Consider the following 13,707-nt stretch of genomic DNA (forward strand, 5'->3'; position numbering starts at 1 on the left):
GGGAGGGACAGAGAGAGAGACACACAGAATCTGAAATAGGCTCCAGGCTCCAAGCTGTCAGCACAGAGCCCGACACAAGCCTTGAACTCACAGACCTCGAGATCATGATCTGAACTGAAATAAGATGCTTAACCAACTGAGCCACCCAGGCACCCCTCCACATTCATCATTTTAAATGTGTTTTTTTAGCTGCATACTGGAAGAAAATCTCAATAAAACAAATTATTGATTTAGAAGGAATACACAAATTGGTTTGAATCATTCAAAAGGTACTCGATTGGGGCACCTGGGTGGCTCAGTCGGTCAAGCATCTGACTGTGGCTCAGGTCATGATCTCACGGTTCATGAGTGGGAGTCCCGCATCAGGCTCTGTGCTGACAGCTCCAAGTCTGGAGCCTGCTTCCGATTCTGTGTCTCCCTCTCTCTGCCCCTCCCCCGCCCATGCTCACGCGCGCGCTCTCTCTCTCTCTCTCTCTGTCTCTCAAAAATGAATAAACATTTAAAAAAAAGGTACTCATTATTTTAAACAGATAAGAAATAGTCAAAAAATTAAAGAAAACCAGGGATATTTACATTTAACCACAAAATAGATACATCATGCAATTAATCTCTACGCATATTGTGATAAAGGGTGTACAAACAGGGATTTTATTAAAATACAGTGTTTTTGCAGTCACTTTCAGACAAGAGTGCCTGATCATGGTCCTAACACTTAGGAGTTTCTCAATACATTTTGTAACTGAATGACCAGATGGCTGGCTGGTTGGGTGGATGGACAGATGGGCCAATCCGCAGAAATCCAACTGGTCTCCCACTAGTGAAAGGACATCGCTAATTGGGAGCAGCCAATGCACCCTCATCACCATGCACTTAGTAAGCTCTGTGACAATAGGGATTTTGTCTCTTAATTCACAGTTATCCCCAGGGCCATAATCGTGCCTGGAATAGAGTTGGCACTTAATATATATTCATTGGATGAATGAATTTACAGAATATACTTTGGGATAATCAAGTGTATTTAACAGAGAATGTAAGATAAGGCCAACTTTGAATACACATGAGGTGATGGAGAAAGGAAGAAAGAGGGCCATGGAAAGAGGGATCGTTACAGCCTTGGGGGAAGTGGAGAGGCATGGACACTAATTACACCTTGGACTTTCTGCTAAGAGTGCTGGGCACATCAAATCACTTTCTTCACCACAATTCAGTAAGGAAAGTATTAGTTCAGTTGTAAAGGAAAACCACCTTGGGTCAGTTTAAGTAACTGGTGCAAATTCACAGAGCTAATAAATGGTAGACCTGGGGGGTTTTGACTCCAGTACGCATCCCTTCTGCCATTTGACACCTAAGCATAGCAGTCTGCAGATGTCTGCTCTGACACTCCCCCTAAGAATGTTTTTTCAGTTACACACACCCCCTTTTCATTTTTTACGAGTTAATATCTAAACACTTTCATCTTCTCTTTCAAGGTGCTAAGAGTATAATTTGGAACATTGTACGTGGTGACTTATAAAACAAAACGAGTTACAGCCCTACTCTGACATAGCCAATGGACCATCATAATCATTCTAAGGATGGTTCTTGCCACCATCAGCTTAAAATATGTGCACAACAAGTTCTTAACCAGCTAGAAATTTTACCTCATTTTCATTCTTGAACTAATATTTCCATTTCATCCCCCACATATATCCTAGTGCAGCGTATTTTTATACTTGAAAATTCTTATATAGATTACCTTACTATGCTTCTCTGTGACAAAAATACGTATATAAATTATTTTTTTTATTCCCTATGATCACAAATCTCTAAGTCGTAAATGTTTTTGCCTCAATGTGTTTATCATTATGATGATAAGTGGTATATAATCCACCAAAACCAAATAAATTAAAATTTTGATAAACAATTATTGAACACATTACAAATGAAATTTTACTGGAAATGTACAATGAATGAATTGGGGATTTCGGTTTCTCAAATAGTTTATTTAGCCCAGATCAACAAATGAGATCTGGTCAAGAAATGAGATGGGTCAAGCAACAGTACTCCTTCCATTATAATTTCTAAAAACTGTAAATTCTAATAAATCTATTCACAGAAACAAGACTTTGTGAATGGAAGGAATTTCTTCTATAAATGCCATGCAGTTCTTTGAACTTCTCCTAAATTGTATGCCAAAAGCAATATAGAATTTATCATCAAGAATCATTTTGAGTGATCTACCACCTGATAAGTCTTACTAGAAACCACCTGGCCCAGGGACGTGGAACCCAAAAGGTGGAATGTTCTTTGTTCTCAGCATCTGCATTTACACTGCCCAGCATCTGCCTCACAAACAGATCTTGCCTTCGGGGGGCAAAGCGGGGTGGGTGGGGGCAGAGGGGTATGCTTCTCTGGTGAAAACCAGCAAAAGGAAAAATTGTAAAAGGCGCTGGTGAGAACATGAAGCAAAGACCCATCTTCAGACAGAACAATTCTAAGAAAGAATATGATAGCAGTTGAGAATCTGCAAGCTGATTCCTTGACTTCATCTTCCAAGCTGACTACACAACTCTTAGGAATCATTCTGTCTCCCAAGGGCGTATGTACCTCAGCTTGAAGACCTCTGCTCTCCATGAGCTGCCAGTGGTAAAAAACTGCCTTGTTCACTGTCTGACCCGGAGCAAGCCTTGGATGAGCACGTGCTGAATCCCACACGTCTCTTGAGCCCAAAACTAGCCATGAACAAGTCGTGGAGAATTTATAACTGTTCTCCTAACTAAGTCGCCACGACAGCTGAGCAAGTGATGCTCAGGGCCCATGTGACGATCAGCTTGCACCGTGAGCATCGGTGTTCTCAAAACGCAGTCACACAGGTAATCCACAGCAATCTGAGAGGAGTTTCTTCATTGCGATTGCCTGTGTTAAGAGCATAAAAACTTTTGTCTCAACCGAGCTTCTGACTGCACCAGACAACAAAACAAAAATACTCTCTCGCTCAGAACAGTGTCCTTCTAACCTACCTTCTCAAAAATACATGGCTGTCATCACATAGGACTGGCCAAGGCAGGGAGTTTCCAATGGAGTCTATCATTATTAGAAAAAAAAAAAAAAAAAAAAAAAGCTTTGCAACCGAAAGCGCTACCCCTATGCCACCAAGACATATGCAAACAATGCAAACAGCTGCTTTGGGAGATTGCCTACCTAGGAAACTTCTGCCAAGGTTCTGCACCTTTCAAAGGACATGCTTTAGTTTGTCAACTGTTATTCTCAGGAAGGGAGCATTCTCCAGGGACTGCTGTGTCAGGGCCCACTCAGGTCCCGCCTTCGGCCCAGCTAAGTGAGGGTGCAAGCCAGATTTTCATCAGCCAGCCACGTGGTGGAGGAAGATAACCACCTGACCCAGAGGCAGCCCAACCCAGAGCTTGACCTAGAGCTCTGGCTCAGGGCCGGAGGATACTGCAAATTGGATGGCTCCTCTCAGAGACAGGACTTAGGAAAGAGAAGAAAGGGGCTGGGGGAGGAAGGCGCCCCGAAGGAGAGTCAGACATTCGAAGGCTGAAACAGGTCTAGGAGAAGCACAAGCCTGAATTTAGAGGAAACAGATATCCTCAGTAATCATAAAAAATTGGGTTTTTAAGAAAGGAAAATGTGAAAAGAGAAAGACTGATGGTCCATCAGAGAATGAAAGACTAGCTCATTCCCAAGAGCTGCCCCATTTCTGATGCAGGCTTAGAGTCTATTCCCTTTATCTGAGCAAACTGACCTGTCCAGCCAAGTCTGATGAAAAGCATTGCTCTGCCCCCATAGCTGGTCCCAAGGCTGGACACCCCAACAGGAAGCTCTCTTGGAGGTTCCCCCAGAGGATCCCCCAGAAGATCTCCCCCAAAGATCCTGGATCTCTGAACATCAGCCTCGTTCAACAACCAAAGTAAGGTCCACAGGCTCTTTCCCAGCCTGTATTTATTTCAGTAAGCTCTAGCTTATACAGCAAATATCATTAGCTTCTCTTTTTCCAACTCCCTGGGCTGATTTTTTTTTTTTCACTCCTTTATGAACGTTCCTGGACTCCAATTCCCCTGGGACTCCTCATGAGTCTTTGCTCGATGTTTTCCAAATGCTATGTCTGGGAACAAGATCTGAGACCTTCTAAATCATTATTTCTACTACGGGGAATTTGTTTTCTCTGCAACCCAATCTTGAAAAGAAATACACCCTGCTTGGGTTCTCATCGACCGGGGGATGGGGGCAGGGAATGATCAAGATTACAGGACCGGATAGCAGGAGACTGAGTATCAGAATCTTCCAGTCGCAAAAAGGTAATATAAGTATGATGTGTTTTCTTTTCCAAAGTAACATTAAGTCTTTGGGCTTTTTAAAATAATAATATTTTTATTCTTTCAGTGAAATGAATTCCTATTAACTTAATATCTACACGTTCTTTCTTTTGACCTTCTGACACTGAGCTATCTGAAGACTCTCCGAGGTGAAACTGTTCTCAGAGTCTGAACACCTATTTGTATATACCTTTATCTTTCCAAAATAGAATTCCTAAAGGCTCATCTTTGCAAACAAGTAAGAAAAGTGCCTCGAAGGATAGAAAAGTGCTCCCAGAAAAAGAATGACAATGCTGTGTCCACCTCAGTGGCCGGACATCTCCTTTCGAGGCTTACACTTTCCATGTTAAGAGATGACTCAACCTTTCCCCAACATATAAGCTGCTTATTTGGTTTTGGTATTTGGAAAATCCCATATTCTTGGGTTGACTCTACCTGCAGATGTTCAAAGAGTTCAGGTTGGTTTGAGCTTTTTAGCAAAAACAGTCCATCTCAACAAGGAAGTATCACAAGGCTTATAAAGCAGGTCATGAATCTGTGTGGTCCATGAACCACTGGAATGTGGTTGGAGCTTCATGTTCTCTGAGAAGCAACACGGAAAAACTTTGAGAACTACTCAAGTAAATTCTTGAGAATGACTCTGAGTTCCAACCTGACCAGCATGCTGCTGGATTGTGGCCAATCCCGCCCCCACCTTGCCTTCCCTGCAGGTTCAGTTGAATTGTTTAAGAGTGCTATGGAGTCCTCAGTTGACCTTGGAGTTGAATCTGCTAGTCCAAAGCCAACTGGACTATATCTCAGCTAACCTACTATTCTGCCAACATAGGCTTTTATTATCATTTTCTCCTTGAGGACTCCTCCCAATATCAACAGAAAAGTTGACAACGACCATAATAATGTCACTGCTTGGGAACCGCATGGAGGTGATATATGTTCCAAAAATACACAATGGATTTTCAAAACCAGATGGGCCCTTCACCTCCAAGCTAAGAATGACATTCTTGACTCAAAATGCTGTATGTCTCTTATCAAAAACACTAATCCCCCAGGTTTCTCTAGGTCTGTGATTTTCCCCTCTGGGCAGGGCCGGGTGACTCTATCTGAATTCTCTGGACCTTTCAGACCTCTGGGAACTGCCTTTGTGTTGAGCTCTGGCAGTAACACCCCATAATCCCAACAGGCAGGGCCCACCCGTACTGTGAGGCTGACGTGTGTCTTTGGTGACTTCTCCCCTCCTCCACAGAGACAATCTGCCTTCTTCTCCTGGTCCATGCATCTCATGGTTAGGGATAACAGCAGGCTCTGGAGTTAGAAAGCCTTGTGCTCAGATCTTGACCACTTAGCCTTGTAACCCTGAGCAAGTACATAACTCCTCTGAGCTTCTGACTTCTCAGCATGTGAAATTAATCCCTGAATTACATGAGTTTACACTAGTGCCTAGCACAGTGCCTGACATGTGGTAGTAGCTCAAAAAATGTTTGTTTCCTTCCTTCCTAATACCCTGTAGGAGCAAAAGAGCTCCCATACACAACATATTAGAGAAGGGTTAGAAAATTGGGAACTGGAAGCCTGGGCAAAACTCAGGAAGAGGCCAAGATTGGTCTGGAGAGGCAAGAAGATCTGGGGGAAAGAAAAGAGGAATAAGCTGTGACAGTCCCTCCCAAAGTACCTATTAAACATAAGGACAGGGGCGCCTGGGTGGCTCAGTTGGTTGAGTGTCCGACTCTAGATCTCGGCTCAGGTCACGATCTCACGGCTCGTGAGCTTGAGCCCCGCATCTGGCTCTGCGCTGATGGCGTGACAGAGGGATCCTGTCTCCCTCTCTCTCTGCCCTTCCCCCACTCTCTTGCTGTCATTCTCTCTCTCTCAAAATAAATAAATAAAAATTAAAAAAAAAAAAACATGGAGAGAGAAATTATGGAGGGAGAGGAAGAATCTTCAGTTAGTGGAGAATCACAGAGTTGACATAAGTTGGAGAAGACCTTAGGAAAAGGCTGGCGTTGGGGTTTATCAACCAGAAAGACAGGTCCTTCTGCTGTCACTGTTGCTGCAGTTCCCTCTAACCCCTGCCCCACTACACACACACACACACACACACACTTCTTAGCCCTCCTTCTCCTCTTCTGCTTTCCTTTCTCCTCCTCTTCTCCGTCATCACAATAGTCACCAACACCACGACCATAAGAAAGTGTAGGGGCACTTGGGTGGCTCCATCAGTTGAGCGTCTGACTTCAGCTCAGGTCATAATCTCACAGTTCATCGGTTCAAGCCCCACATCAGGCTCCGTGCTGACATCTCAGAGCCTGGAGCCTGCTTCGGATTCTGTGTCTCCCTCTCTCTCTGCCCCTCCCCAGTCTGCACTCTTCTCTCTCTCTCTCTCAAAAATAAATAAACATAATTTTTTTTTTTTAGAAATTATAATGAGCAGCATTGCCAGAGGACCACCTATATGCTAAGCACTGCTAAAGGCTTAACACAGAGCTGCAACCTTCACAATAACCCTGAGTCAAATATTATGATTACTTCTTTTACAAGTAAGTCACACAGGCAGTAAGTGGCATACCCAGGATTCAAACTCCAAAGACTTCCTTATTAGCCATGACACGACACAGCTTCAAAATTCATGAAAATTCATGGATGAGTTTCAGGAATTCATCTCTAAGAACAACTTTAGCCTTCAATAATAGCAGCAGCAGGGAGAGTCATTTCTGAATGTAATGGGAACACTATGATGCAAAGACATTCAGCTTCCCATGAAACACCGAAAACTTGAATTTTTCTTGTGTGAAGATCTGTATGTTTGGGATCGCAAATCTAGAAACTTCTATAGGACAGTTGGAAATCTTAAAGGGCATCGTTTCTCACTAAAACGTAGAAAAGTTGAATATTCAAACATTTAAGGTAGCCATGTAGGCGAAAGAAAGAAAGAAAGAAAGAAAGAAAGAAAGAAAGAAAGAAAGAAAGAAAGAAAGAAGAGAGAGAAAGAAAGAAAGATTGATTTCACAAAATGTGTCCAAATGAACTTTAAAGGTAAACAAAGTAGGGTGAGTGTGCAGTTGGTTCCAAGACAGGAGGAAAGCTTTGTCTTGGTGAGAAGGAGCATAGTGGTCATGTGAGTCTTGTACCTTTTTTGAGGAGAGCTTAACTATCTCCTTTTCCTCTGCCTGCATTTCTGTCTTCTACCCAGTGTCCATCTGTCTTGTGTCTGGCAGGAACTGGCTCCTAGAAACTCAGAATCTCCTACTGGGTCTCTCCTTTGGGGCAAGACCTGGAACTAGACTCCTCTCGGGATGCTTCTGACCTCTGGAACCTAATAAATGTTTCAAGGGCATCCCTCAAACCCAGGCTTCAAAGCTAGCCCATCCCACAGGTTGCTGCAGACCATAAAACACATTCAGTGTTTCTGTGTGGACATTATGCACCAGTAAATAACTGCTCAAAGCCAAGACAGCATGCTAGGTATGGGAAGAGGATGTCATGTGGGCACAGTGGCCGAGATGACTAACAGCTGGAAGTTTCACGAAAACATAAAGAATTCTATTATTAAAGTAACATTGTCTCCCTGTTCTAAAATTGGAAAGTGAGATTTTTTTTCCAAACTTCAGAAATTAAGGATAAGAAGAGGTCTATATTAGTTTTTTTACAACAAAAGTATTAAGCATATGTAAAAAATAAAATAATACACAGAATTTTGACTATATATGAAAATTATAAGATTTGTAAGTTCAAGTCAACTAAAAATGTAATACTGTTTAAAATTTGAAGTGATTTTCAGTTAACTTGCCTGGCATTCACCAGAAAGTTTTTTTCTGGAATCAACTCCATATACTTTTGGTACAACATAAATAAATACCTATGATTTTGTTCATTCAAGAAATATCTATCCATCTCCCATTTTGTATCAAATACCATGCCAGGCCCTGTAGATACTAAAATGCATTTTCTTTACCTGAAGTAATCAATATTACTTTTAAGTAGATCAGGGAAAGTTAAAGATGTGTATTGTAATCACTAAAGTAACCACTAAAAATAATTCAGAAAGATATAATAACTAGAAGCCAATGAAAAATTAAAATGGAATACTAAAAAAATTGAATAACATAAAAGAATCCCCAAAAAAGGAACTGAGACAGAAAATAAATGGAGAAATGGCAGACCTAACTATAATCCTATCAACTACTTTATATGAAAATATACTAAAAATTCCTACTAAAAGGCAAAGACTGCCATACTTGATTTAAAAAAGAAAAAGCCAACTATATGCCATAAAATACACACTTTAAGTAAAAAGACACAAATATATTGAAAGCAAAGGCCAGGAAAACATCTCCCACACAAATAGTACATACAAGAAAGGCAGACTGGCTATGCCAATGGCACATAAGAGATTTGAAAATAGGAAGCAACACGATATGGATCAGAAAGTTAATATACCAGAAAGTGACACATATCATAAATATAGGGACTTAGTAGCAGAACTTCAAAATACGGGAGGCAAAAATTGAAAAACTAAAAAAAGAAATAGATAATTTTTCAAACATACTTGGGAGACCAACTCTTCTCTTGGTATTTGATAGAACAAGGTAGAAAGTATCAGTCAAGACACAGAAGATCTGAACAACACCATCAACCACCCTGCCCTAATTTATACATATAAAAGACTACACCCAACAACTACTGAATATATATTCTTTCCCCCACGTGGATGTAGTGTGTTTACCAAGATAGACCATACACTGGAACATGAAATAATCTCAACAGATTCCAAAAGATTGAAATCTTGTGGAGAATTGAATTCAGACTCAACTTCATAAACCACCTAGGAAATTTCCAAATATTTGGAAATTAACACACTCCAAATAACCCATGAGTCAAAGAAAATATTTTGAACTGAGTGATAATGAAAACAACATCAAAATTTATGGGCTATAACTTACCCAACACAGGCAAAGAAAATATATCTATAAATGTTCATATTAGGAAAGAAGAAAAGTCTAAAATCAATTATCTAAGCTCCTATTCTGGAAAATGAGGAAAAGAAGAACAAATTAATCAAAGCTAAGAAATAATAAAGGTAGAACAGGAACTCAACCGAAGAAAAAGCACTCAAGCAATAGAGAACAATGAATGAAACTCTAACCTTGGCTCTTCAGTTTTTAAAAAGGTAAATAAAATTGATCAACTTGATAAATTACCATTGTCAAAAATGACAAAGGGGAAAACATGACAGATCTACAGGTATTAAAAAGATCAGGGGGGCCTGGGTGGCTCAAGTCAGTTAAGTGTCCAACTTCAGCTTAGGTCATGATTTCACAGTCCATGGGTTCAAGCCCTGCGTCAGGCTCTGTGCTGACAGCTCAGAGCCTGGAGCCTGCTTCTGATTCTATGTCTCCCTCACTCTCTGCCCCTCCCCCGCTTGTGTGTGTGTGTGTGTGTGTGTGTGTGTGTGTGTGTGCGCGCGCGCTCTCTCTCTCTTTCTCAAAAATAAACATTAAAAATGTTTTTAAAAAGATCAGAATCTTATGAACAATTATATACTAATACATTTGATAATGTATAAAAAATGAACACATTCCAAGAAAGATGAAAATTATCAAAACTGACACAGGAAGCAATAGAAAATCTGCATAGCCCTATAGCAATTAAATTCACGATAATTAAGTGAAATTCAAAACCTTCCACAAGGAAAACTCCAGGGTCAGCTGGCTTCACCGGTGAATTCTATCAAATATTTAAGGAAGAAATGACATCAATTCTTCAAATACTCTTACAGAAAATAGAAGATAGAATGCTAGGCAACTCATTTTATGAGGTAAGTATTACTCAGATACCAACTAGAGGATATTACAAGAAAACTACAGATCGATACCCCTCATGAATATAGACACCACTGTCCTTAACACGACGTGAGCTGATCAAATACACATATATGTAAGTTCAAATTATCTAGGACAGCATAAGCTATTTTTTAAAAAACCAACAACAAAGTTGGAGACCTTACATACCCTGATTTCAAGAACCTGCTCGAAAGCTATAGTACTAAGGAAATGTAACATTGGTGAAAGAAGAGACAGGTATATCAGAGGAACAAATAAAAGACTCAAATATAGACAATTAATTGATTTTCTATTAAAATCAAGACGATTTAGTGGAGAAAGAGAAGTCTTTTCAACAAATGGTGCTGGAACAGCTGGATATCCGTATAAGAAAAGAAAATTTAAAACAGATCCTGGGGCGCCTGGGTGGCTCAGTCGGTTAAGCATCCAACTTCGGCTCAGGTCATGATCTCTTGGCTCATGGGCTCGAGCCCTGCGTTGGGCTCAGTGCTGACAGCTCAGACCCTGGAGCCTGCTTAGGATTCTCTCTCTTCCTTTCTCTCTGCCCTTCCTCTGCTCGTGCTCTCTCTCTCTCTCAAAATAAAGTTTAAAAAAAAAAAGAATAAAATTAAAAAGATTGAGGATACCAAAAGAATGTGCCAGAAATATATGCAGGAGCTAGAGCTCTCACACATTGTGGAGGAGAACAGAGAATGTGGGGGAGAACACGGAATGCAGGTGAGAACACAGAATGATACAACTACTCTGGAAAACAGCTTCTTTTGTAATTAAACATACACCTACCCTGTGGTCTAGCCATGTCACTTCTAGGCATTTACTCAAGAGCACCGGAAGCACACGGGCACACAAGCCTTGCGCAAAAGTATCCACAGCCGCTTTATTTGTAACAGCCCCCTAACTGGAGACAAATCAAATGTCCAACCGCTGGTAAACGGCGTTTGAAAAGCTGATACACATCCGGTGGAAGCAACAGGAACAAACTGCTGTTACACACGGCACGGAGGGATCTCACCAGCATTCCGCTGAGTCAAAGAAGCCAGACACAAAGGGGACGCACTGTTTGATTCCATTTGTATAAAATTCCAGAAAATGCCAAGCAATCTACAGTGACAGAAAGCAGATCGATGCTTGCCTGGGGACGGGAGTGGCGAGAGATGGGCTGCAGAGGGGCAGCAAGCGAGAGAAAAGCTCTGCATCATGACTGTGGTGTTGGTGTCACGGGATGAATGCACCTGTGAAGCTCCTCGCGTCGTGTACTTTAGATAGGTACTGACTGTTTCTTGTACAAAAATCACAACTCAGTAAATTAATTTTGCATCTATTATGTTAAAAAAAACCATCACCTTCTGTACCCACCCTCAAAGGCCTTGTAATCCAGAAAAGTAAAATGCAGTACAAAAAGTTGATTTTAGACCACCCTGTTCTATTCTAAGAAGCGTGGAATCAGCTGCAAAGCAGACAAAGAAGGGTTTCTGGAGGCTTTAAAGTAAGCAAGTGCTATGATGTAGATGATGGGCATTACTAACATTCACCAAAAATTTCCAGCCCTCTTTGCAGGCGTGTGGTAGTCTTTCCCCATCCCTTACAAAATGAAGTGTGGTCAAGTGACCACTTTGGCCAATGAAACGCGAGTTTAGTATAATGAGTATGAGCCACATCCCCGTGGAAGCTTTCAGAGCAGTTTCTTACTTGACACATCCTCTCCCCCTTCTGAGATGAGAGAACATGTTGCATGGGAATTTCCAGGAGGTTCCTGAGTGGCTATCATAAGCAAAGCATCCTCCCCTCTCTCGCCTCCCCACACTCTGGGGTGAATATGTAATGTAAACAGAGAGGAAAATCTTGTTACTGGAAGCCTCTGAAATTTGGGGACTGTTTCTAACTGCTCCAAAAGCAATCGGTCTTTTCCCATACGACGTGCAATTTTAAGTGGAACTCCGACAATGTCTTAGAAGATGGGTTTCAGAGGGAACTTGCGGGGCACTGGCTAGAAGGCTACCGTAATCCATAGATGGTAAGTGCAGGAACTAGGCAGGAGCTTAGAAAAGCAGTGAAGGAATCCAGAGATGTAAAATGGAAAGAGCTGACAGGAGTTGATAATGACTCTGAGTCTCGAAAACAACCTAAAAGAGAAGGTTTTTGAAAGAAAAGGGATGGCTAAATGGGGAGATGAAGCAAAAAAAAAAAAAAAAAAAAAAAAAGATTAAGGAAAGGAGGAGCTACGGCCACCTCATCGAAAGCAGAGGCACATCCCTGTACAATAAAGGCTATAGAAAGATCAGGAACTTTGGAAGAAAACAGACCTGGGTGTGAATCCTGAGGCAACTGGTTACATCACTTAAGTCATTCATTTACCAACAGTAAAGAACGCCAAAAGGACCCCTACCCTCACGGGGCTTACACTCAAAGGGAAGGAAGCGACCACTATACATTTAAGTACCGTGTAGAAAACCCACATGATGTTGTCATTATGGAAAAGGGGCAAAATAATAACATAAGGCTTGTCAAAGGCAACGACCACTTCATTTTGTTCAAAACTTTCATCTGCCATCAACATCAAAGTAGAGATCTCTGTGTCCTTTGTACGTACAAAAAGAGCCATCCCCCCCTTTCCTTCTACTTTACCACATTTTAAGAACCAACGGTGAAAAATCAAGTCCCTTCACCCCAAGAATTCTGGTTTACTGACACTACCTAGTGAGTGTAGCAAACATTTTGTGTGTCTATGTGTGTCTGGGTGTGACTATTTTTTTTAATTGAAATATAGTTGACACAGAATATTACATTAGTTTCAGGTATACAACACCGTACCAAAGGAGAGTGTATGTATGTGGTGGGGAGGTGAGGGATGGGTGGTGAAATCTGGCTTTTAGACAAGCCACTTCTCAAAGTTTAATGTGAGGAGGAATCAGTGGGAGACCTTGGTGAATGCAGGCTCTGATTCAATGGGTCTGGGGTAGTGCCTAGGATTCTGCATTTTTTTTTTTTTTTTTTTTTTTGAGTAGGGTCCATGCCCAACACGGGGCTCGAACTCCCAACGCTGAGATCTAGAGTCACGTGTCCTGCTGACTGAGCCAGCCAGGTGCCCTGAGACTCTGCATTTGTAACCAGCTCTCCGGAATGCCGAAGCTACTACTCTTAGGATGCCAAGTAACATTGTTCTAGATGTCTTAGTAGCGGGTTGACCTCAAGGGAGTTAGTGGGGCGTGTTTGACCCTTGCCCTTTCCTACTGAGGAACTCCTACTCCTACTGAGTTGAGAAGAGCATCTCTATCTTGTGCCGCCATTTCTAATTGCGTTCACCCTACTTTCCTTTATGCGCCTGGAGAATCAGATCCCGAAATGTGCTTGTTTGGGGAAGACCCTGGACAAAGAGCTTCTAATGCCTTGCTGCACTGGATTCCTACAGCTCCTTGAGGTGGGGACCATGATTACGCCCATTTTACAGAAGAGAAGACGCCAGCCCAGATAGTTTAGCTCACACTAGCAGGTATGGGAAGGACTCAAAATCCAGAGTCTACCCCAGAGACCAAGCTCTTAACAACTGCTTCCTCCTT

At 41.7% G+C, this 13,707-nt stretch overlaps 1 protein-coding gene across 1 annotated transcript in view; it reads right to left on the reverse strand.

Annotated features, from left to right (window-relative positions):
* The window catches only part of COL4A4 (collagen type IV alpha 4 chain), a 129,850-nt gene that overhangs the window by 114,477 nt on the left and 1,666 nt on the right, over positions 1 to 13,707 (reverse strand).

The sequence above is a fragment of the Panthera leo genome, chromosome C1, assembly GCF_018350215.1.
Source record: "Panthera leo isolate Ple1 chromosome C1, P.leo_Ple1_pat1.1, whole genome shotgun sequence".
Classification (NCBI taxonomy): domain Eukaryota; kingdom Metazoa; phylum Chordata; class Mammalia; order Carnivora; family Felidae; genus Panthera; species Panthera leo.